The sequence below is a fragment of the Dendrobates tinctorius genome, unplaced genomic scaffold (assembly GCF_039654945.1).
Source record: "Dendrobates tinctorius isolate UK_male_01 unplaced genomic scaffold, ASM3965494v1 ptg000016l, whole genome shotgun sequence".
Classification (NCBI taxonomy): domain Eukaryota; kingdom Metazoa; phylum Chordata; class Amphibia; order Anura; family Dendrobatidae; genus Dendrobates; species Dendrobates tinctorius.
This window is the reverse complement of record NW_027361684.1, coordinates 79,030,127-79,056,608: the sequence shown is the minus strand read 5'-3', so window position 1 is coordinate 79,056,608 and position 26,482 is coordinate 79,030,127.

Here is a 26,482-nt window from a genome sequence, read left to right as displayed (position 1 = left end):
ATGTATGGATAGCGTACACATTCAAAATATATGTCTATACAGCATGAGGCAGGCTCAGACGGTGTTAGGCCCAGTATGGATTGCACGTCATTGCACAAAGGTTAGAAGGTGTACCGTATCCCCGGATAACATGTATGGATAGCGTACACATTCAAAATATGTCTATACAGCATGAGGCAGGCTCAGACGGTGTTAGGCCCAGTATGGATTGCACGTCATTGCACAAAGGTTAGAAAGGGTACCGTATCCCCGGATAACATGTATGGATAGCGTACACATTCAAAATATATGTCTATACAGCATGAGGCAGGCTCAGACGGTGTTAGGCCCAGTATGGATTGCACGTCATTGCACAAAGGTTAGAAGGGGTACCGTATCCCCGGATAACATGTATGGATAGCGTACACATTCAAAATATATGTCTATACAGCATGAGGCAGGCTCAGACGGTGTTAGGCCCAGTATGGATTGCACGTCATTGCACAAAGGTTAGAAAGGGTACCGTATCCCCGGATAACATGTATGGATAGCGTACACATTCAAAATATATGTCTATACAGCATGAGGCAGGCTCAGACGGTGTTAGGCCCAGTATGGATTGCACATCATTGCACAAAGGTTAGAAGGGGTACCGTATCCCCGGATAACATGTATGGATAGCGTACACATTCAAAATATATGTCTATACAGCATGAGGCAGGCTCAGACGGTGTTAGGCCCAGTATGGATTGCACGTCAATGCACAAAGGTTAGAAAGGGTACCGTATCCCTGGATAACATGTATGGATAGCGTACACATTCAAAATATATGTCTCAGGAGGCAGGCTCAGACGGTGTCAGGCACAGTATGGATTTGACGGCCCAGATTACACAGCGGAGGAGCAGGGAGAGGTAAAGATTGCAAATGCTGGGGCCCTGGCCAAGCAAGGGGGGCCCACTCATGGGCGTCGGTACTGGCACTGGGCCCCTCATAGTACAGCGGTGTGTCTGACGGCGGGTGTGCACCACCACCGTCAGAGACACTTGATTGCACTATGAGGGACCCTGTGCCAGTGCCCGCGCCCAAGAGTCGGCCTACCCACCTGTCCAGGGCAACGGCACTCGCACGGTGTCGTGCGGTAGGTGGTGACCCCGGCCATGGGGGGGGAGGCAGCACAGTTATGGAGTTTTAGAAAGTGGCATATGTTGATGTTGGACATTCAGCTGATGCAAAAGGCGAAATAGGTGAAGTACCAGGAAGAGGTGGACCAAAGCAAGCCATTTTTCTGTCACCCTATGTGTCATCAGGGGAAGGTGGGACAAAATCCTTGGAAACCCATGCGTGGTTCATTTTAATGAAGGTTAGATCATCCACATTTTGGGTTGACAGACGGGTCCTTTTTTCTGTCAGGATTGATCCAGCTGCACTGAAGACTCTTTCCGATAGCACACTTGCAGCTGGGCAAGCGAGCTCCTGTAAGGCATATTGGGCCAATTCAGGCCAGGTGTCCAGTTTAGTGGCCCAATAGTCAAAGGGGAATGACCTGTGTGGGAGAACATCGATATGGGAGGAAAAGTAGTTTGTAACCATAGTTGACAACTGCTGTCTCCTGTCACTTTCCATCGATGCAGTATTACCAGTTGTGTGAGCGGTATTTGAAAAATCAGTCCACAACATTGTCATGAAACCCCTGTCTCCAACGCCACTTCTGCTGTGTGCACCACGAACACCTCTGCCAAGCTGCCCCCGGCCCGTACGGCTCTTGTGAGAACCATCACCGCTGCTGTGTGCTGGGAATGCCTCAAGCAACCGATTTACCAGAGTTGCTTGTTTATTAGCCAATATTAGGTCAAGGTTCTCCTGTGGCATGATGTTTTGTAATTTGCCTTTATAGCGTGGATCCAGGATGCTGGCCAACCAGTAGTCGTCATCGTTCATCATTTTGGCAATGCGGGGGTCCCTTTTTAGGATCCGCAAGGCATAATCTGACATGTGGGCCAATGTTCCCGGTGTCAATGATGCACTGCGAGTGCTGGGTGGAGGAGCACTTTCTGGCAAATCCACATCCCTCCAGTCACGCACAAACCCTGTACCAGACCTTGCCACGCCAACATTTTCACTTGCCCCACGAGATGCATCCTCCTCCCCTAAGTAATAATCCCCATCATCCTCCTCCTCCTCTTCTTCCTCCACCTCGTCCAGGAGAGGTCCCTGAGCAGACAATGGCTGAATGTCATCAAGGATTCCCTCCTCCTCTTCCTCCTCATCAACATTGGCTGCAGACGCCTGCTCCTTAAGGTGCGTCAAAGTTTGCATGAGCAGACGCATAAGTGGGATGCTCATGCTTAGGATGGCGTCGTCTGCGCTTACCAGCCGTGTGCAGTCCTCAAAACACTGAAGGACTTTACAAAGGTCTTTCAGCTTCGACCACTGCATGCCTGTCAACTCCATGTCTGCTCTGAAAGTGCCTGGCCGTGTATCCTCCCACAAATGCATTATGGCCTGCCTCTGCTCGCACAGCCGCTCCACCATGTGCAGGGTGGAGTTCCACCTTGTTGCAATGTCGATAATGAGGCGGTGGTTGGGAAGGTGGAGCAATCGCTGCAGCTTCTGCATACGAACGGAGTGTACAGGCGACCGGCGGATGTGCGCGCACAGTCTTCGCACCTTCTGGAGCAGGGCTGTTAACTCCGGATAATTTTTGAGGAAGCACTGCACCACCAGGTGTGAGCCAAGCAAGGTATGTGGCTGAGTTTTGAAAGGGCTATGGCTGCCACAAAATTACGGCCGTTATCACTAACTACCTTGCCTGCCTCAAGATGTACACTGCCCAGCCATGACTCAGTTTGTCGCTTCAAGTTCTCGGCCAGCACCTCGGCGGTGTGTCTGTCGCCCAAACACATCATCTGCAACACAGCCTGCTGACGCTTTCCACTAGCTGCTCGATAGGGGGACACATCGTGTGCAACAGTGGCAGCTGCAGATGGAGTGCTCGTACGACTGCGCTCTGTGGACTAGCTTTCGCTTCTGGAGGAGGAGGAGGAGGAGGAGGAGGGTCGAACGCCTACAGCCAACTGTTTCCTATACCATGGGCTAGGCAGCACTGTCCCACCACCGATGTCCCCTGTGGACCCTGCATCCGCCACATTAACCCAGTGCGCAGTGATGGACACGTAACGGCCCTGGCGATGCCGACTGGACCATGCATCAGTTGTGAGGTGCACCTTTCCGCTCACTGACTGCTTGAGTGCATGGACAATGCGGTCTTTCACATGATGGTGGAGGGCTGGGATGGCTTTGCGAGAGAAGAAGTGGCGACTGGGTAGGTCATAGCGTGGTACTGCATAGGCCATGAGTTCGCGGAAAGCTGTGCTTTCCACCAACTGAAAGGGCATCATCTCAAACGAGATTAGTTTGGCAATGTGGGCGTTCAAACCCAGTGTACACGGATGAGAGACTGAGTACTTTCTTGACCTACTCATAGTGTCTGGGAGGGTGAGCTGGACTTGAGAGCTGCATATGGTGGAAGTAGCGGTGGACAGGGCGGACTGAGAGAGGGTTGATGATGGTGATGGAGTTGGTGTTCTTTCTGATGGCCTAGAATCAGTCTTTCGTTGATATAACAGTGGGATTCCCTGACTGCTGTGGCCTTGCAACGACACCTCAACATTTGCTGCTGTGCTAACTGGTGGGCTTACAGTGGGGGAAACAATGTAGCGTTGCTGACTACCTTCGTTGTGATCAGTTGCACATGTGGCACTTGAGGTTTGGTGTTGTGTCCACGCTTGCAAGTGCATGCTGGTTAAATGTCTAAGCATGCAACTGGTATTCAAATTTTTCAGATTTTTCCCTCGGCTAAAGGTCTTTGCGCACTTCTTACAGATAACCTTGGCCTGATCATGAGGATTTTGTTCAAAAAAGTGCCACACTGCACTCTTCCTACTTTGGCAGACATTTTGCGGCCTAGCACGCTGTGATCTTTTGACCCTCTGGACAAGCTGTCCAGCAACTCTTTTGATGTTTGGAACCTGCCTTTGGAATGCTCCGGGCCTGCCAGATAACAGCTGTTGCGATGTCGATGTCTGCTGTGGATGCTCCTCATCTGAGCTATTGGAAGCAGCACCCTCTTCCCCCAATGGATGCCAATCTGGGTCAACAACTGGGTCATCCATCACCTCCTCTTCTATGTCATGTGCACCTTCCTCTGTGTCACCGTGTATGGTGGTATAGTGTGCGGGAAGGGGCACCTGAGTCTCATCAGGGTCAGAATCTGGCTCTGTACACTGCGAGGACAATGTAGTGCTCTGAGTGAATGTAACAGCAGAATCATCCATCAGCGGCTGTGCATCAGTGCACTCCATGTCAGATTCATCTTGGCCTGGGTAATTCACCATTTCACTTGATAATCCAGGCATGGTATGTGAAAACAGCTCCATGGAGTAATCAGTAGTATGGCCTGCGTCATCCTTCAATCTTGGTTGGGGTGAAGGACACAAGGAAAGGTGTGGTTCATGAACATGAGCCTCCAATGACGACTCAGTGCTTTTACTTTTTACAACTGAAGAAGAGGAGGCGATAGAGCTGGAGGCTGAGTCAGCAATGTAAGACAAAACTTTTTCCTGATGCTCTGCCTTTAAAAGCGGTTTGCCAACTCCTAGAAAACTAAGCGTTCGAGGCCTTATGTAGCCAGACGATGACGCAGGGTCAGCACCTTCTGCATTCGGTCCTATTTTGCTCTTGCCACTACCATCAGATCCACCACCAACACCATCATTACCAGCTGCCAACCCCCGCCCAATTCCACGGCCTCTTCCACCAGCCTTCCTCATTTTTGGTAGAAATGTAGACAAAATCCAACAAACTATATAGTAATGTAAAACAAGGTACAAGGTGTCTATAGGACAGGGGAGTTTTAGAATTTCTGCACACACTTGTGGACAGTGGACACTTGTGGATTGTGTGAGGCCCACTGATATCTGAGCGCTATGTGACACGCTCGATGGCACAGCTGCCTGTGACCAAAGTGACGAGAGGATAATGGAGATTTTGAATCTCTGCGTACACTTTTGGACACTGGACACTTGTGGATTGTGTGAGGCCCACTGATATCTGAGCGCTATGTGACACGCTCGATGGCACAGCTGCCTGTGACCAAAGTGACGAGAGGATAATGGAGATTTTGAATCTCTGCGTACACTTTTGGACACTGGCCACTTGTGGATGGTGTGAGGCCCACTGATATCTGAGCGCTATGTGACACGCTCGATGGCACAGCTGCCTGTGACCAAAGTGACGAGAGGATAATGGAGATTTTGAATCTCTGCGTACACTTTTGGACACTGGACACTTGTGGATGGTGTGAGGCCCACTGATATCTGAGCGCTATGTGACACGCTCGATGGCACAGCTGCCTGTGACCAAAGTGACGAGAGGATAATGGAGATTTTGAATCTCTGCGTACACTTTTGGACACTGGACACTTGTGGATGGTGTGAGGCCCACTGATATCTGAGCGCTATGTGACACGCTCGATGGCACAGCTGCCTGTGACCAAAGTGACGAGAGGATAATGGAGATTTTGAATCTCTGCGTACACTTTTGGACACTGGACACTTGTGGATGGTGTGAGGCCCACTGATATCTGAGCGCTATGTGACACGCTCGATGGCACAGCTGCCTGTGACCAAAGTGACGAGAGGATAATGGAGATTTTGAATCTCTGCGTACACTTTTGGACACTGGACACTTGTGGATGGTGTGAGGCCCACTGATATCTGAGCGCTATGTGACACGCTCGATGGCACAGCTGCCTGTGACCAAAGTGACGAGAGGATAATGGAGATTTTGAATCTCTGCGTACACTTTTGGACACTGGACACTTGTGGATGGTGTGAGGCCCACTGATATCTGAGCGCTATGTGACACGCTCGATGGCACAGCTGCCTGTGACCAAAGTGACGAGAGGATAATGGAGATTTTGAATCTCTGCGTACACTTTTGGACACTGGACACTTGTGGATGGTGTGAGGCCCACTGATATCTGAGCGCTATGTGACACGCTCGATGGCACAGCTGCCTGTGACCAAAGTGACGAGAGGATAATGGAGATTTTGAATCTCTGCGTACACTTTTGGACACTGGACACTTGTGGATGGTGTGAGGCCCACTGATATCTGAGCGCTATGTGACACGCTCGATGGCACAGCTGCCTGTGACCAAAGTGATGAGAGGATAATGGAGATTTTGAATCTCTGCGTACACTTTTGGACACTGGACACTTGTGGATGGTGTGAGGCCCACTGATATCTGAGCGCTATGTGACACGCTCGATGGCACAGCTGCCTGTGACCAAAGTGACGAGAGGATAATGGAGATTTTGAATCTCTGCGTACACTTTTGGACACTGGACACTTGTGGATGGTGTGAGGCCCACTGATATCTGAGCGCTATGTGACACGCTCGATGGCACAGCTGCCTGTGACCAAAGTGACGAGAGGATAAGGGAGATTGGATTGCTTTTAAAAAAGCAGTTTGCGGAGCAGTGGGTAAACAGCAATGCCAGCGTGTCAGGAAGCCTTAAAAGGCAGCCCAACAACCAACACCACTGATACACCACAATATAGCCTCCCCTTGCACTGCACACACAGTGACTTGTGTGTTGTGCAGGCCAAATCACTAGCAGCAGAAGCAGTTTTTTTGTCTTCTTCCCTGCCTAACGCTCTCCCTACAGAATCAGCAGCAACCTCTCCCTATACTAAGACCGGCAGAAGTAAGATGGCGGTCGGCGTGCACACCCTTTTATACCCCCTGTGACGCCCACCAAAGCAAGCCAATCACTTGCATGCCCTTCTGAAAGATGGTGGTGACCCGTGCCTATGTCATCACGTTGCCCACAGTGTCCGTGGATCCTGATTGGCTGAAAAAGAGCGCAAAACAAACTTTTGAAACGCGACTTTGGCGCGTAAGTCGCCGACCTCGTGGCCGACCTCATCCTAGGGTCGGGTTTCGTTTCATGAAACCCGACTTTGCCAAAAGTTGGGGACTTTTGAATTTTTTTGACCCGTTTCGCTCAACTCTACTCGCCAACATATGAACCATCTCAACACATTTATTTAACACTGCTGTTCTGATCTCATTTATTATACACTTGTACTGTTTCGGGTCAATATGACCCAACCTATTAAAAATGTTGATTTTTGCTACTGTGTTTTATTTGAATACCTATTGTGTTATTAAACTGTATGTGAACATGGCTGATCATAAACAAATGAAAACTGAAGCTTACATCATGACATAGTAATCAAAAAATGGCTTTACAATATGCAATCTAAAGAACAGAATCGAATCATTTGAGAAGAAAAGCATATCTTATGTGCTACATACCGGTAAAGATATGTATTTACAGCTCATTTTCCTATCTCACAGAATTGAAAGAACAGTGAAACCTCCACGCTATAAAATAATGAGATGAAGTACACAGGAAAACAAATAAATTTTGCAGGCAGAAAAAAATAGTTAATGTTATCGGGTCATATTGATCCGAACAGTACAAGTGTAACAATCAGTGTGCGGCAAAAAATAAACAAAAAACAACACTCATAGTAAGAACCCCTTAAATGAGGAAAAGTCAATTAATCACCAGTTTCAGATCCCGCATAATAAAAAATCTGCATGGTCTCCATACTCCTCTCTTCTTCTCACCCAACTACATGCACTACAGACCCCTCCAGTCTCTCTCTCCAGTCATCACAACTCACCTAACTACAATCTTTAATCTCTCCCTCTCCTCAGGCATTTTCCCATCCTCCTTCAAACACTCTATCATTACTCCATTATTAAAGAAACCTGCTCTCGACCCATCCTGCACAAACAACTACAGACCAGTTTCCAATCTCCCCTTCATCTCTAAACTCTTGAAGTGCCTAGTCTACTTCCGCCTTACCCGTTACCTCTCCACTCACTCCCTCCTAGACCCTTCACAGTCTGGCTTCCGACCCCTACATTTGACTGAAACAGCACTCATCAAAGTGACCAATGACCTTCTGACAGCAAAATGTATTAGTGAACACTCTCTGCTCATTCTTCTCGACCTTTCTGCAGCTTTCGACACTGTTGACCACCGTCTCCTACTCCATAGGCTCCAGTCACTAGGCATTAAGGACATCGCTCTCTCCTGGTTCTCTTCCTATCTCTTTGTCCGCTCCTTCAGTGTTTTGTTCACTGGCTCCACGTCATCTCCTCTTCCTCTCGCTGTCGGGGTACCTCAGGGCTCAGTCCTTGGCCCCCTTCTCTTCTCTCTACACGGCCCCAATTGGACAGACCATCAGCAGATTTGGCTTTCAGTACCATCTTTATGCTGATGATACACAACTATATACGTCATCCCTGACCTTACCCCCGCTGTACTACAGAACGCCAGTGACTGTCTGTCCGCAGTCTCCAATGTCATGTCCGCTCTCTATCTGAAACTTAACCTCTCAAAAACTGAACTTTGCTGCTCCCGCCATCTACTAACCTCCCTAAATCTGACATTTCCCTCTCCGTGGGTGGCACCATAATAACACCCCGGCAGCAGGCGCGCTGTCTGGGTGTTATGTTTGACACCAACCTCTCCTTCACATGCCATATACAATGTCTTGCCCGCTCTTGCCGCCTAAACCTAAAGAACATCTCCAGAATTCGGCCTTTTCTCACCATGAAAACAACAAAAACCCTCACTGTTGCATTGATCCACTCCCGCCTGGACTACTGCAATGCTCTATTAATGCTCTATTAATTGGCCTCCCCGCTACTTGACTTTCCCCTCTCCAGTCCATACTTAATGCAGCAGCCAGGGTCATCTATCTAGCTAATCGGCGCTCGGACGCGTCCACTCTTCGCCAGTCCTTACATTGGCTGCCCATTCATTATAGGGTCCAATTCAAAGTACTTGTTCTCACCCACAAAGCTCTCCACAGTGCGGCACCCCCCTACATCTCCTCCCTCATTTCTGTCTATCAGCCTAGCCGACCGCTGCGCTCTGCAAAAGACTTTCGACTAACCTCTGCACTAATCTGCACCTCCCACTCCTGACTCCAAGACTTCTCCCGCGCTGAGCCAATCCTCTGGAATGCTCTACCCCAAGAAATTAGGACTATCCACAATTTGCACAGTTTTAGGCGCTCTCTCAAAACACATCTATTCAGAGCAGCCTGTCACATACACTAATCAAAGTCATTTTATGTGTGAGTATGTAGCCCATTCACTGTCTCTGTCCCCCCCTTCTCAAGATGGCTGAACCATCATTGTAAATACACACCTGTACTTTGTATCTCCCCCACCTCATTGTAGATTGTAAGCTCTCACGAGCAGGGTCGTCTTATTTTACTTTATTTATTGTATTGTTAACGTTGTTACTTATGACTTGTGTTTTGAAACTGTTAAACTGTAAAGCGCTGTGGAATATGTTGGCGCTATATAAGTAAAGATTATTATTATTATTATTATTATTAGTACCATTCATCTTTCATGTGTCCCCTTTTCCTCATAGATTGTAAGCTTGTGAGCAGGGTCCTCATTTCTCTTGGTATCTGTTGTTTATATGATTATTGTTATTCTGTAACTTTTTTATTGTCTGTTCAAGTCCCCTCTAAAATGTAAAGTGCTGCAGAATATGTTGGTGCTATAGAAATAAAATTCTTCTTCTTCTAATTATTATTATTATTATTAATTTTAAAGGTCGAATTACAGCGTGTCTGTGTCTGTATTTTTACACATACTGGTTGGTAACCGGTTCATGCAGCATTACATGAACACCCGATTTCTTGATTTCTCATATTATGGCTGGTCAGAACAATGAAAGCAATTGTTACCATCCACCTTTAGTGTCTGACTTTTGTAAATGTGCGCTGACACGCTTTACCTTGGCAAGTAGGTCCGGCAAGTCAAGGTATGTTTTAAAAAAAAGGTTCAGAGGTTCAGAGGGGAAAGCCATTGATCAGTCTGTTCTTTTATCACCTTCAACAGGTTGGCTGTGTTGTGAGCTTTATCACCTAAACAGATGAGCTTCAGCAGGGCTTCCTGCCACTTTGCCAAGGCAGTGCTGCAGACCTCCCAGCTAGGGAGTGATGTGGAGGCTACTTTCAGTGAGGGGGAGGAGGATAGACAGGAACTGTAATATGAGGAGACTGAAACCCTGATGAAAGTTGGGACCACTATTCTTGGTGTGGGTAAGATGTGTGATGTCCCAGCCTCTGACTCTGTCCCAAACTCCACCAGGTTCATTCAGTGTGCCATAAGGGAATTGTAGCGTCCCTGTTCACAAGAACTTGTCCATGTTTCTGTGGTAAGGTAGACCTTCCCTGTGACTGCACTGGCCAGAGCACAGCTGATATCGTGTAACATGTGCTTATGTAATACGTCGATGGCACACAGGGAAAAATAGTGTCTGATGGTAAACAAGTACTGTGGGGCTTCAAGAGGTCATGGAAAGACTCAGTTACCACAGGTCAAAACAGCAACATTTCCAGGGCTACTAATCTGGCTATGTGCATGTTTAGCATTTTGGCTTGTGGGTGGGTCGATATTTCTGCTTTATGTTAAATGTGTGGGGCAGGGAAAAGTGAATGCTGTGCTGGGACAATGAACTGGATGTGCTTGCTGACTGTTGTGTCTGTGCAACTGCAGGTTGTGGGTAGGAGGCATCAGCATCTGCTTCATGGACAGCAGATTGGAAAGGCCATAACACAGGGGTAGGGGCAGTGGTTTCACCTTCAGACAAATAATTTGCACCCAGGTGTTCCACCCACCTACTGGGGTGCTTGGCTGCGATGTGCTTTTGCATGCTGGTGGTGCTCAGGTTACCAGTGTTCTTGACTCTTCTTAGCTTCGTTTGGCAAATGATGCATATTACAGTTGTTTTGTCTGAAGGAATTTCAGAAAAAAAACTGCCATACAGGGGAACAACGCACCCTTGGCCTGTTTTCTAGTCGAGTGTGGAGGGTTCTGTGGAACAGTTCTCCCTCTGGTCAAACAACTACCTCTTCTTGACTGTTTTTGTGCTACGGACCAATCCCTATCTGCACTGCTGTGCTCACTAGGCGAGCCACCATGCCAGGTTAGATCAGTGGCCTCATCATCGACCACGTCATCTTCCAATTCCTCAATCTGATCCTCCTTCTGAGTTGATAAAGATATGCTATTTATTAAATCAATAGAAAATGTGTAGGTTTGTGCAGATTGGTCAATGGCACGCCTGTCTCTTTCCCTTGAGGAGGCTGCTTCCAAGTAAAATGATTCTTGCACATGTTCCTGACATGGGTTTCAGGCCTGACATACTGAACACAATACAGGACCTTGCTTGCATACACTGTATTCAGAATTTAATTTTAATGCTTTTGGTGTCTGGTAGAATCCAATTTACTGACATTGATCATACAGCTCCTCCAACTTCTGTATTATATTAACCTTACAGAGGCTTCACCCGCTATGACAGCAGTTCCATTGGCATCTGGTGGCAAAAATGAACTGTGGAGCTTACAAAAGGCAGATTTCACAGCACCTGGTGGTCCTCAGCAAATTGTCAGCGAGGCCCGCTTAATGACATGGCAGTGAACATGGTGGTGGTGGCAGGTAAAGCCCAAAACTCAAATGGGCATGTTTTAGCTTGCATTGCAAAATGATGGGGAATATGTAATCCACTATCTGGCTAACTATTTGGCACGAGGGAGGAACTTCCTGAAAGTGGTAGTGAGATCTCTCCCAAATGTATGATACAGGGCCTCCTGGGGTCCCTTCCCAAACTCAGGTTTCACGGCACCTGCTGGCACTCTGCTAATTGTCAGCGAGGGCGGCATAATGACATTGTGGTGGGCATAGTGATGGTGGCGGGCGATGCCCAAAATGTAAATGGGCATGTTTGAAATGGTATTGTAAAGGGATGGGGAATATGTATTCTACTATGATGTTAACTATTTGGCATGAGGGAGGGTCCTCCCAAATGTAGGAGTGAGAGCCCTCACAAATGTTAAAGTAAAAAATAAAGCCAAAACGCTCCATATAAACATATGCTAAAGGTGCTAAAGGGGAGGTATACAGTATATATATTTTATTTGCATTATATACATGTAATTATGAAGGAAATAATGTTTCTTAGCATTTTTCCCTTTAAAAAACTTTAAAAAAGATTTTTGGTTTGGTAGGTCTTTTTAAAAGTCTGTGAAACCAACCTATCCTGCCACTACCACCAGCTTCCTGCAACTGAGCCCCTGCCTCCTGGAACCTTGCTCCAACGCAGCCCTTGCTCCTTGCGTCTCCAGGCCAGAACTGTCGGACCTGTCACCAGTGTAGCCGGGGGAAGGACTTCATGTCCAGAGCAAACCTGAGCACCTAACTGAATGGGGCGGGTCAGAGATAAATAGAGTCAAGTAAGCCAGGTCGGGGCTCTTGGCGGGAAGACAGCTTACCCAGAGGTAGAAGGTTGACTCCATCTCTGCTGACTCTGACCAAAGATTCAGCCCGCTCTGCAGCCTATCCTCTTCTGCATGCACTGACTGTACAGCTCCAGAAGATAGGACCCTTCCAACGTGTAACCGTGAGTGTCCAGACAGACCGGTGCCCCCGACTATACTGGGCACACGATGCAGTGCTAGGCCACCTCACCATGTGGCTTCAGAAAGTGTAGCCATGGCTGTTGTTCCAGGACTTCGTACTCTGCTCTCTGTGTCACAGAGCTCCTCCTGTACCATGCCGTATACCAAGACCAAAAGATCTCACCAGGCAAAACTAGTAACCACCTCTACATACCAGAGACTGTGTTACAACTTTATCCTGGACAGCTTCAACTACGTCTCGCACCACCTTCAGCGCCATCATGGGATCTTCCAATCCCCTCCTTCTAGGACCTCTGGACTGATAAGTTATCTTGTTTAATTCTCTTCATAATCTGCACCGTATTTTGTTTACAATTTGTGTACCTCTTAAACAGTCAAACTCTTGTGCTCCCTGTGTGGAGCGGTTACTGTTGATTTCCTTTTTCTGCATGAAATACCCATTAACTCTTGCTCTGCCTCCTGCTCGTCACTGCATCCCGCGTTCCAGCTAAACCCTTAAATACAGACCTGGGCAAAGTGCAGCCCGTGGGTCACATCTGGCCCTCTGGCTGTCTCAATCCGGCCCACGGACCAAGAAAGCCGTGGAGCTGAAAACCTGAGGTCCGCGGGCCGCACCGTGTCCGCCCGCTTGCTTGCTGTCTTCTGCAATCAGCATTTGTGGAGGAGGGGCCTCCGGCCACTTCCTCCACCAATCAGCATGTGAATCAGCTGATGCGATGACGGCATGTCATCACATCAGCTGTGTCCCACCGGAAAGTCAGCGTATCGGAAACAGCAGCAGAAGCAGGGCGACTGAGAATGAGACCGAGGTGAGCATGTGGTGTTTTTTCATGTGTATGAATATGGCGGTGAACATGGGGATTCTATGGGGTTGAACATGAGGATTCTACAGGGTGAACATGGGGATTCTATGAGGGTGAACATGGGGATTCTATTGGGTTGAACATGGGGATTCTATGGGGGTGAACATGGGGATTCTATGTGGTTGAACATGGAGGTTCTATGGGGTGAACATGGGGTTTCAATGAGGGTGAACATGGGGATACTATGGAGGTGAACATGGGGATTCTATGGGAGTGAACATGGGGATTCTATGGGGGTAAACATGGGGATTCTATGGGGTGAACATGGGGATTCTATGGAAGTGAACATGGGGATTCTATGGGGTGAATATGGGGATTCTATGGGGTGGACATGGGGATTCTATGGGGTGAACGTGTGAATTCTATGGGGTGAACATGTGAATCCTATGGAAATGAACATGGGAATTCTATGGGGGTGAACATGGGAATTCTATGGGGTGAACATGGGGATTCTATGGGGGTGAACATAGGGATTCTATGTGGTGAACATGGGATTTCTATGGGGTGAACATGGGGATTCTATTGGAGTGAACATGGGGATTCTATGGGGGTGGACAAGGGGATTATATGGAAGTGAACATAGGGATTCTATGGGGGTGAACATGGGGATTCTATGGGGTGAACATGAGGATTCTATGGGGTGAACATGGGGATTCTATGGGAGTGAACATGGGAATACTATGGGGGTGGACAAAGGGATTCTATGGGATGAACATGGGAATTCTATAGGAGTGAACATGGGGATTCTATGGGAGTGAACATGGGGATTCTATGGGAGTGAACATGGGGATTCTATGGGAGTGAACATGGGGATTCTATGTGGGTGGACAAGGGGATTATATGGAAGTGAGCATAGGGATTCAAGGGAATTATATGGAAGTGAATATAGGGATTCTATGGGGGATGAACATAGGGATTCTATGGGGTGAACATGGGGATTCTATGGGAGCGAACATGGGGATTCTATGGGAGTGAACATGGGGATTCTATGGAGGTGAACATGAGGATTCTATGGGGTGAACATGGGGATTCTATGGGAGTGAACATGGGGATTCTATGGGGGTGGACAAGGGGATTCTATGAGGTGAACATGGGAATTCTATGGGAGTAAACATGGGGATTCTATGGGGGTGGACAAGGGGATTATATGGAAGTGAACATAGGGATTCTATGGGGGTGAACATGAGGATTCTATGGGGTGAACATGGGGATTCTATGGGAGTGAACATGGGGATTCCATGGAGGTGAACATGAGGATTCTATGGGGTGAACATGGGGATTCTATGGGAGTGAACATGGGGATTCTATGGGGGTGGACAAAGGGATTCTATGGGGTGAACATGGGAATTCTATGGGAGTGAACATGGGGATTCTATGGGGGTGGACATGGGGATTCTATGGATGTGAACATGGGGATTCTATGGGAGTGAACATGGGATTCTATGGGAGTGAACATGGGGATTCTATGGTAGTGAACATGGGGATTCTATGGGGGTGGACAAGGGGATTCTATGTGGTGAACATGGGAATTCTATGGGAGTGAACATGAAGATTCTATGGGGGTGGACAAGGGGATTATATGGAAGTGAACATAGGGATTCAAGGGGATTATATGGAAGTGAACATAGGGATTCTATGGGGGTGAACTTAGGGATTATATGGGGTGAACATGGAGATTCTATGGGAGTGAACATGGGGATTCTATGGGAGTGAACATGGGGATTCTATGGAGGTGAACATGAGGATTCTATGGGGTGAACATGGGGATTCTATGGGAGTGAACATGGGGATTCTATGGGGGTGGACAAGGGGATTCTATGAGGTGAACATGGGAATTCTATGGGAGTGAACATGGGGATTCTATGGGGGTGGACAAGGGGATTATATGGAAGTGAACATAGGGATTCTATGGGGGTGAACATGGGGATTCTATGGGGTGAACATGAGGATTCTATGGGCTGAACATGGGGATTCTATGGGAGTGAACATGGGGATTCCATGGAGGTGAACATGAGGATTCCATGGAGGTGAACATGAGGATTCTATGGGGTGAACATGGGGATTCTATGGGAGTGAACATGGGGATTCTATGGGGGTGGACAAGGGGAATTTCCCACGCAGCAATGGCATAAAGTGAGACTAGGGACTTTTTTTTTTAAGTGGCGGAGGAATACAGTGCGGAAGGATACCTACCTTCCGTCATTGGATTCCTGCAGCCAGTAGAGAGCGGCAGCATCAGCTGATGCTGCAGTTCTCTACCCAAGATCGTTGTGGGACACACTCGTGGACTGCTTCGGATCATGGGTGAGTATTTTTGTGGTTTGTTATGTTAATATTTATTCCGTAAAAGACAATGGCTTCAGGGAACAATGTGACAAGTATTGGTAAGTATGTTACTCTATGTTATATGTACTGTATGTACTATGTATGTATTGTATGTAGCATGCATGTAGTATGTATGTAGTATATATGTGGTATGTATGTAGCATGTAGTATGTATGTAGCATGTATGTAGTATATATGTATGTAGCATGTAGCATGCATGTAGTATGTATGTAGTATATATGTGGTATGTATGTAGCATGTAGTATGTATGTAGCATGCATGTAGTATGTATGTAGTATATATGTATGTAGCATGTAGTATGTATGTAGTATGTATGTAGTATGTATGTAGCATGCAGTATGTATGTAGCATGCATGTAGTATATATGTAGTATGTATGTAGCATGTAGTATGTATGTAGCATGCATGTAGTATATATGTGGTATGTATGTAGCATGTAGCATGTATGTAGCATGCATGTAGTATATATGTGGTATGTATGTAGCATGTAGTATGTATGTAGCATGCATGTAGTATGTATGTAGTATGTATGTAGTATGTATGTGGTATGTATGTAGCATGTAGTATGTATGTAGCATGCATGTAGTATATATGTGTTATGTATGTAGCATGTAGTATGTATGTAGCATGCATGTAGTATGTATGTAGTATGTATGTAATATGTATGTGGTATGTATGTAGCATGTAGCATGCATGTAGTATGTATGTAGTATATATGTGGTATGTATGTAGCATGTAGTATGTATGTAGTATGTATGTAGCATGCATGTAGTATATATGTAGTATGTAGTATGTATGTAGCATGCATGTAGTATATATGTAGTATGTATGTAGCATGTAGTATGTATGTAGCATGCATGTAGTATATATGTAGTATGCATGTAGTATGTATGTAGCATGCATGTAGTATATATGTGGTATGTATGTAGCATGTAGTATGTATGTAGCATGCATGTAGTATGTATTTAGTATGTATGTAGTATATATATATATATTTTTTTTAAACATTTAACACATTAGCCGGATGATGGGACTACTACTGTCCCATCATTGGCTAATGTGTCAATCACTGTCATGGTAGCAGGCATCGCCAGATGGGACTTGTAGTCCCATCGGACGATGCTTGCACAGACCCCCGGACATCAGCACAGCCCCCCGGCAGGCCGGCACAGCCCCCCGGCAGGCCGGTACAGACCCCCACAGGGTGCACAGACCACCGGCAGGCCGGCACAGCCCCCCGGCAGGCCGGTACAGACCCCGGGCAGTCCACACAGCCCCCCGGCAGGCCGGCAGAGACCCCCGGAAGGCCCGAAATGACGGCGCATCATGATGCGCACACACCGCGCATCATGATGACGTCATTTCGGCTGTCAATCAACTTTGAACTTCCGATTCCGATGCCGACTTCCGATATTGAAAAAATATCGGAAGTCGGTATCGGAATTCCGATACAGCAAGTATCGGCCGATACCCAATACTTGCGGTATCGGAATGCTCAACACTACTTATTAGTAAAAACTCCCTTTTCTGAGGTTTTGTGGAGACTTTACGCAGGGGCTGTATTCTAACAAATGTGTGTCAAAATCTGTAAGCCAATCCACAGGCAATGTGTGTCAGAAATCAAGAGTCACTCCTGCAAACTTTTAATGCAGAATCTTGTGAATGTCCCTTTTTTTGTTCAAACTATACTGCACATACAGTGGGCTTGAGTGCCGAACATAGTATTCGATATGTAGTTGCACCGAAATGGCTATGGCTAGAGATTATTGGATCGATCTGTGGAGAATCATATTCAAGTAGAATTTTTTGATTTTCACAGATTCCCGCGAATCCTAACAGTTGGTGATACGATGCGCGCTGTTAAAAATAAATCCCCAACACTATTTCACAGTGCTGAAGAATGAGAGAGCTTCTCTCTTTGTCCTAAGCCTATATTAACGAAAAAACAGAATGTGCATAATATTGAGGGACAGCAAAACGTTATACACCTTCCCAAGGCAATTGAACTACTTAGGATTCTCAGTAAATCACTTTTTTTTATATATTTTGGGAAAAAAGTATCAAAACTCAAAGGTTCCATCATCTCTAGTTAAGGCCACTCTGATAGGCACAATGCACTGGGCTACAACTCAGAGATGAGATACAAAATTTTAACAATACTCAAAAACTGGTTCAATTGTTTAAAAAAATGCCCCAATTTCACGCACTAAGGCCAGGTCACACTTGCGAGTGTAATGCGAGAAACTCGCGAGTCTCTCGCATCAATACCCGGCACTGCCACCAGCACTCTGGCCTGCAATGTGCGGCTGCATGTATTTCTATGCAGCCTCACACTCTGGTCCTATGTGCCGGTGGCAGTATCGGTAATTGATGCGAGAGACTCACGCGAGTTTCTTGCCTCACGCTCGCAAGTGTGACCCCGGCTTAAGTAAGTCAGTGGATATTCACTTCCTGCAGTGGTGTTGCTCCAGCAATATCAGCGCTGCTGTTCTTGGTGGATAACATGACATCAACCACCGCAGTCATGTTACACAACAATCAGCCATGTCAGTGGACATCCACTCTGAAGAAATAGAAATGGCTACAGTCAATTAGCAGCTGATGTTTGCCTGTAGCGGTCACGTGAAACGATAATGCCATGTTTTCCACCAGGAATAGCAGCTCTGACATCTCTAGAACAGTGCTACTGCATTGATTTTTTTCTAGATGTCACTGAATTGATTAAGCAAGGGTTGTGTGAGAATTAGATAGTATTGATAAATATTGCCCAATTTAATTTTGTAATATATTGCATTTGTATGAATTTATACTCTACATACTCTTTGAACGAAGAGAAAATATTAAAAAGTCCAAATGTTACAGAAGCATTTTTGTGACCAACTGTTTTATTCAACAAGTTCTAGTGTGAAGGTAGGGGTGCTCGAAAACAAATATCACTCAAAGAATGGCTGGCTGACTTGTTTTAATACTGGTAAATAATCCTTAGAAAAGAAAACTTTTAAGAAATCAGATTATATAATCCTTTGTTGTAAGTGTTATTTTGTAGCAGAAATTGGAAATGTATTTGAGCAATAGAACACTACATCACAGTCGCCATTTTTATATTACATTTCATAGGTTATATTAAAAAAATATGATATATTTCTGCAGAATATTGTTTGAATTCTAATATATCCCAATACAATCTGTCTATAAAGCATAGGTAACCCTTGCTCCTCATCTATGATTCACTAGTGTTAGCGATCCATGACTAGTTCTAAAGTGATTACAGAAGCAATTTATCAGAAGGTTTATGTGTGCAATCTGAACAAGATAATAATTCATTTCGCTTGCTCTCTAGAGTACATAATGTTGAACTATACCGAGAAAGATATATACAGCTCTGGAAATTCATAGTTTGAGAATATAAGCTAGAAGAAAATAATCCAATTTAAAGAAAGCATATGTCATATAAGGTATTGAAAATCTTGATTCTATTATATTATAATGCTACCTCTTTTATCTTTAGTTCAAAGCAAATATTAATCTACAAAGCAATAGTGTATGACAAGTATATTATTGGGCCTTGTCTTTGCATTCCCCAAAACTGTCCATCCCATGTGTGGAGTGTACCTGCGTGGTATCAAGTGTTCTTGTTTGAGTTTAACTGCTTCCCGACCACCCATGGTACATAAACATCGGCGCTTGCTGGGCTCTGTGCAGCACCAACATTTATAAGTGGTCAGTGGTCTTGCAGTGCTCAAGACCCTCAGGATCTTGCAAGCGCTGCGATTCCTGTGCAGAGCGGTAGCTCTGACAGGTAACATCATCGGTAGCTGATTAGATCAGGTCCCAATGATGTTAACCCTTTGCTATCTTGTAGATGCTGCGTTCATGGAATTTAGAAGATAGCAGAGGGAAACCATTGCTATACTCACCTCCGACGCCCCAGTGATGAGATCTGATTACATCGCGGGGGATTTTTTACATTCTGTGGAAGCATGGTGGAAAAGCAATGTCTGACTTTCATTTGTTCATTTTCATAGATTTTTGATTTATTATTACTTTTGTCAGATTCAAGTTATTTCTGTGACCATTGTGGGTTTTTCTGTCATTAAACGAGGGGTACCAACAATTTTGACCACGTGTGTATATGTATTGTATTGTATGAGACCAGCGATCAGCCCCAAAAAATTGAAGTCCCATACAGGGACTAAGTAAAAAAGAAAAAAAAAGTTTAAAAAAATGTTTTAAAAATATTTAAAAAAAAAATCACAAAACAAATTAAAAAAGAAGAAAAACATTAAACAAATAAATACATTTATTTATGTAAAAATAAAAAAGGAAGGTGCACATATTTGGTATCGACGCATCTGGAAAGAGGCGACCTATAAAACTGTCACACTTGTTAACTCATTCAGTGCCCTTCATAAAAAAGCAAAAAAAATAAGCAAAAACCTTTGCTTATTCATCATGCCGCCAAACATAAAGTAAAACAAAACGCGATCAAAAAGTCAAATCAAAATAAAATAGTAGCGATGAAAATGTCATCTTGTCATGCAAAAAACAAGCTGCCATACAGCTCCAACAGTGGAAAAATAAAAAAGTTATAGCTCTCAGAATGAAACGATGCAAAAACAATTATTTTTTCTATAAAATAGTTTTTATTGTGAAAAAGCGGCAAAACACAAAAAAACTATATAAATGTGGTACCATTGTAATTGTACTGACCCAAAGAATAAAGCTGCCTTATCAATTTTACTACACACGGAACAGCAATAAAATAAATCCCTAAAAACAATTCCTGAACTCCTTGTGTTTGATCGTTCTGTCTAACAAAAATCAGAATAGAAAGCGATCAAAAAATGTCATGTGCCCAAAAATGGTGCCAATAAAAATGTCAGCTTGACCCGCAAAAAATAAGCCATAACATGACTTTGTCGGCCGAAATATGGAAAATTATAGCTCTCAAAATATGGTGATGCAAATACTTTTTGCAATAAAAAGTGTCATTTAGTATGTGACAGCAGCCAAACATAAAAACCCGATAGAAATCTGGTATCTCTGTAAACGCACCGACCCGAAGAATAACGTCATCTAATCCCTTATTCCGCACAAGAAATGTCATGAAAAATAAATAAAACCAATTCTTCATCTGCTATTGATCTTTTTATTCTGCCTCCCAAAGATCGAAGTAAGGCTCGGCGCACATTTATCCTGCACTCTGCACTGAGCACCTACTCCGGTGTTTCCATGCACTGTGGACGCCATGGGACCTGTGATCTGGCAGTGTCCATCTTTTTAGTCATACATAAAAGCGCAGTCTGCCACTTTTGATAATTACAATTTGCCTAAAGGGCCTGTCACACTAAGCGATATCGCTAGCAATATCGCTATAACTTGTGACGCTACAGCGATATTGCTAGCGATATCGCTGTGTCTGATACTTACCTACGACCGGCTCCCCCGGTGGTTATTGCTGATCGCGCGAGAACGTCCAGGACTGTTTCTCGTCATCAGCTTCCTGCGGCGCTTCCTGCTGTGACGACGAGCGACGCGTGGAGCAAGGCGGGAGGATGCTTGATCGCCTCGTCTGACAGGTAAGTAGCGACCACCGTCCCCAGCGATGTCGCTAGTGAGATCTGCCTGTTTGGCAGCTCACTAGCAACCACTTAGCGATGTACCAGTGATCCTGACCGCGTCATATCGCTGATCGGGATCAATGGTGCATCGCTAAGTGTGACAGTACCTTAAGGCAACAAAAAACCCTATCTAAAGACCATAAAATTAACTGTTAATTAGCTACTTAAGAAATAATGTTTCCATTTAAAATCTAAGATAGGTCAGCGATCAAAATGAGTAGATACAGTGGGGAAAAAAAGTATTTAGTCAGCCACCAATTGTGCAAGTTCTCCCACTTTAAAAGATGAGAGAGCCTGTAATTGACATCATAGGTAGACCACAACTATGAGAATCAAAATGAGAAAACAAATCCAGAAAATCACCTTGTCTGATTTGGCAAGATTTATTTTTCAAATTATGGTGGAAAATAAGTATTTGGTTATTAATGAAAGTTCATCTCAATATTTTGTTATATATTCTTTGTTGGCAATGACCGAGGTCAAACATTTTCTGTAAGTCTTCACGAGGTTGGCACACACTGTTGGTGGTATTTTGGCCCATTCCTCCATGCAGATCTCCTCTAGAGCAGTGATGTTTTGGGCCTGTTGCTGGGCAACACGAACTTGCAAATCCCTCCAAAGGTGTTCTATGGAGTTGAGACCTGTAGACTGGCTAGGCCACTCCAGGACCTTCATATGCTTCTTATGAAGCCACTCTTTCATTGCCCTGGTGGGGTGCTTGGGATCATTATCATGCTTAATGACCCATCCATGTTTTATCTTCAAAGTCCTTGCTGATGGAAGGAGGTTTGCACTCAAAATCTCATGATACATGGCCCCATTAATTCTTTCATGTACATGGATCAATCGCCCTGGTCCCTTTTCAGAGAAACAGCCCCAAAGCATGATGTTGACATCCCCATGCTTCACAGTAGGTGTGGTGCTCTTTGAATGCAACTCAGCATTCTGGCTCCTCCAAAAGTGATGAGTTCTGTTGTGTTACTGATGGTAGCATTTGTTACGGTGGTCCCAGCTCTATGCAGGTCATTCACTAGTTCCCCCCGTGTGGTTCTGGGATTTTTGCTCACCGTTCTTGTGATCATTTTTACCCCACTTGGTGAGATCTTGCGTGGAGCCCCAGATCGATGGAAATTATCAGTGGTCTTGTATGTCTTCCATTTTCTTATTAGTGCTCCCACAGTTGATTTCATCACACCAAGCTGCTTGCTATTGCAGATTCAGTCTTCCCAGCCTGGTGCATGGCTACAATTTTGTTTCTGGTGTCCTTCGACAGCTCTTTGGTCTTCACCACAGTGGAGTTTAGAGTGTGACTGTTTGAGGTTGTGGACAGGTGTCTTCTATAACAAGTTCAAATACATGTGCCATTACTACAGGACAGAGGAACCTCTTAAAGAAGAAGTTACAGGTCTGTGAGAGCCAGAAATCTTGCATGTTTTTAGGTGACCAAATACTTATTTTCCACTATAATTTGCAAAATAAATCTTGCCAAATCAGGTGATTACGGATGACTCTACTTGTAATTTTTGGCAGGTTTTGTACTGTGCATAGCTTTTATGAGTCTAGGAGTACCACTACATGGCAATTTGAACAGAATAAGTATGAGGCCCTGCTTTATGTCTAATACAGGTTGTATTTGAGCTCGCCCTTCCATCATATTTTTGTCAGTACATAAATTACACTGAAATTTCCCATTTTTTTGTACAAATTTCAATTTTGGCTTACTTAAATTAATATTTTTAATTAATCCTTTTTTAAATTTTAGCATTATATACAAGTCATTATACAGGCAATAATGTTTCTTAACTTTTTTCCTTGTAAACTCCAATATTTATTGAATGTTTTATTGTCAGTCCTTAAAGTGGAGTAAAATTGTAACATCTTTGACAAAGTCACTGGAAAAATGCTGGAGGGGAGGTAAGTTTCACTGAGGCTATGTGCCCACGTTGGGTGTTAAAACGCACACTGAAAACCGGACTCCTTCCCAGAAATCGCGCGATTTTTTTCAGCGCGATTTCACCGCGATTTTACTGCGATTCTGTTCGCAATTTTGCCGCGATTTTCTCAAGCACTTTCCAAGCGATTTGAAGCATCGCTTGGAAAGTGATTGACAGGTTGGTCACACTCGTCAAACATAGTGTTTGACAAGTGTGAGCAGCTTTTTACTATTGAGGCCGCCTATGCGGCATCAATAGTAAAAGATAGAATGTTAAAAATGAAAAAAAAATAAAAAATCGGGGTATATTTACCTTCCGACGTCCCGCGCTGCATTCCCGGGCCTCAGCATTCCCAGTAATGCCTTGCGAGACCTGTGATGACGTTGGTCTTGCATTACTATAGCGATCTCGCGAGACCGCTAGAGTCACGCGAGACTACGTCATCACAGGACCTTGCCGCAAGGCATTACTGGGAACGCTTAGGCCTAGAATGCAGCGCGGGACATCAGAAGGTAAATATACCCCGATTTTTTATTTTTTATTCTTTTTTTTACAGGGGTATGGTACCCAGGGCCTGGAGGACAGTCTCCTCTCCTCCACACCGTGGGTACCAACCGCACATGAGACGCTTAACTTCCCGCATGGTGGGCATAGCCACATGCGGGAAGTAAGTGATTCTCATGCATTCCTATGGGTGCGGAATCGCAGCAATTCTTTGCGATTCCTCACAAAAGAATGATCATGCTGCGATTTTTTCCGCGATGCGATTCCGCCATGGAAAAAAGTGCAGCATTAGCACAGCATGTGCGGAATGCCATATGAATGCATGGGGTGCATTCTGTACACAATTTTTAAACGTTTTCGCCCAGAAAATCGCGGCAAAAACGATTAAAAGTCGCATCGTGGGCACACAGCCTGAGGCTATGTGCCCACGTTGCGTGTTAAAACGCACACTGAAAACAGGACTCCTTCCCAGAAATCGCATGTTTTTTTCCACGCGATTTCACCGCGATTTTACCGCGATTCTGTTCGCGATTTTGCCACGATTTTCTCAAGCACTTTCCAAGCGATTTGAAGCATCGCTTGGAAAGTGATTGACATGTTGATCACACTCGTCAAACATAGTGTTTGACAAGTGTGAGCAGCTTTTTACTATTGAGGCCGCCTATGCGGCCTCAATAGTAAAAGATAAAATGTTAAAAATGATAAAAAAATAAAAAATCGGGGTATATTTACCTTCCGACATCCCGCGCTGCCATCCCGGGCCTCAGCGTTCCCAGTGATGCCTTGCGAGACCTGTGATGACGTTGGTCTCGCGTTACTATAGCGATCTCACGAGACCGCTAGAGTCACGCGAGACTACGTCATCACAGGACCTTGCCGCAAGGCATTACTGGGAACGCTTAGGCCGGGAATGCAGCGCGGGACGTCGGAAGGTAAATATACCCCGATTTTTTATTTTTTATTCTTTTTTTTACAGGGGTATGGTACCCAGGACCTGGAGGACAGTCTCCTCTGCTCCACACCGTGGGTACCAACCGCACATGAGACGCTTAACTTCCCGCATGGTGGGCATAGCCACATGCGGGAAGTAAGCGATTCTCATGCATTCCTATGGGTGCGGAATCGTGGCAATTCCTTGCGATTTCGCACAAAAGAATGATCATGCTGCGATTTTTTCAGCGATGCGTTTCTGCCGCGGAAAAAAGCGCAGCATTAGCACAGCATGTGGGAAATGCCATATGAATGCATGGGGTGCGTTCTGTACACAATTTTTAAATGTTTTCGCAGCGTATTTGCGCCGAAAATCGAGGCAAAAACGCTTAAAAATTGCATCGTGGGCACACAGCCTGAGGCTGATTTGGAACCCAGGAGTTTGCTCCAGCACACTATGTGTTGAGAGGGGTTAAACGGCCTCTTTAAGGGCTGGGTTTTTGTGGACAACTATAGAGCGGGTGGGAGGTTGTCCACCTTATGTCCACCTCAAGGTGTGGTCTGGGGTTTAAATAATAGGCCCCCTGAGGTATTCAGTGCTTAGTGTGTCTGAAAATACTGACTCCAGAGAAGTGTTCATGCTTGGACTAACCTGAACCGTGGGTTCTTGATAAACCCTGAGCATATGAGTTACCTATTTGTTTTGTTTTCCTGTTTTTGACCAAAGGGCCATCTTTATTTTGACTTTACTATGGTTTATGCTGCATATATAATAACACAGTGAATATCTTAAACAGACAGTGTTCCCATGTTTAACTCTGGCTTACTCAGCTGTACACAATCTACCACACTCCATTGTCGTCAACAGCAACCTGGGAGTCAGGGATGCTTCCAGGGGTCTTTTACCTTGCTGTTCTCCTTCCAATCAGAACTTTTTCCATCCATTTCAACATTTTCACTGCCCACAGACTTCCGTGTAGTGTCTGACGGAAAAATGAGTAACGAGTATCCAAGCATTTTAGTGCTCGCTCGTCTCTATTGACTAGCAATTTCTCATTTTTACAACCAAATTTACAAATCCAATTTTTTTAGACACTACATCACATTTACAGTGACTTTGAGGGGTCGATATGACAGAAAATACCCCAAAATTACACCATTCTTAAAAATGCACACCTATAGGTGCTCAAAACCACATTCAAAATGTTTAATAATTCTTCAGGTGATTCACAGGAATTAATGGAATGTGGAAGGAAAAAATAAACATTTTACTTTTTTTAAAAAATTAAAATGTACTTTAGACTCACATTTTTCCATTTTCACAGGGGAAAATTGACCTCAAAATTTGTTGTGTAATTTCTCCTGACCACACAGATAAACCATATGTGACGAAAAATTACTGTTTTGGCACACGACAGTGCTTGGAAGGGAACAAGTGCCATTTGACTTTTTGCAAAATTTGCTGGAATAATTAGTGGTGCCAAATTTTACTCCAGTAAAATTTAACTTTGGAATAGTGATGGGCAATCCCGAACAGTAAAGTTTGGGTTCTGCACTGAACGGACCCCAAACATGGACTTCTCCAGGAAGTTCGTGTTACTGTTCATGTTCGGCACCCCAAACATTGGGTGTTTCCCACTCTGTCATCTGCATGACAGCATGAGAAACACCGGAAGCTCTGATGGGCGGAAAGATTAGTACAGCTGGTCAGCTGA